Genomic DNA, 827 nt, shown 5'->3' with positions numbered 1-827 from the left:
TCGTCACTCAGTGGCTGGAGTGTCTAAGTGGTGCCGCAGAATAACATAAGTTTCATAGACAATTGGACGAGCTTTTTGGGCAGACCTGACCGTTGATAAGAGATGGTTTCATCACTCTGGAGTGGTGCGCTCTTCTCTCTGAAATATGGCACATAGTCTTAGTGTTTGTACTTGACTAACTGGGGTCCAGGTCAGGAAGCAGACAGACTGGCTAAACCGACCGTTGCTGCTGCCTCACGTTACAGAAGTCAGTTAATTCTCAGCACATAGCTCTTTCAACCAGATATCACACTATAGAGACACACTATAAAAAATAACCACAACAACAAAAAAAAAAAAAAAACCAAAAAAAAATAAAAGTAACAATTTAATTGAAGTTCAACACAAAATAAAAAAACAGATCCCAAACAAAGATAAAGCTTGGCTTATTAAATATCAGGGTCCCTTTCTACGAAAGCACTTTTGTACATGATATGATCACTGATCATAACCTGTTTGACAGAAACCTGGCTAACCCCTGATTTTTTATATTATTTTAAATGAGTCCCCCCCCAAGATTATTGGTATAAACATGAGCCATGTCCAAAAGGTAAAGGGGAGGTATTGCTTCAATTTATAACAATGGTTTCAGTATTTCTCAGAGGGCAGGCTTCAAGTATAAGTGAAAGTGAAAATTGAAAGTCGTGACATTTGCCAAGTATGGTAACCCATACCGGAACTGGTGCTCTGCATTTAACCCATCCAAGTTCACACACACAGCAGTAAGAAGTGAACACACCGTGAACACACACCCGAAGCAGTGGGCAGTATATCCAGCGCCGGGGAGC

The sequence above is a fragment of the Cyprinus carpio genome, chromosome A19 (assembly GCF_018340385.1).
Source record: "Cyprinus carpio isolate SPL01 chromosome A19, ASM1834038v1, whole genome shotgun sequence".
Lineage (NCBI taxonomy): Eukaryota > Metazoa > Chordata > Actinopteri > Cypriniformes > Cyprinidae > Cyprinus > Cyprinus carpio.
This window is presented reverse-complemented; position numbering follows the sequence as displayed.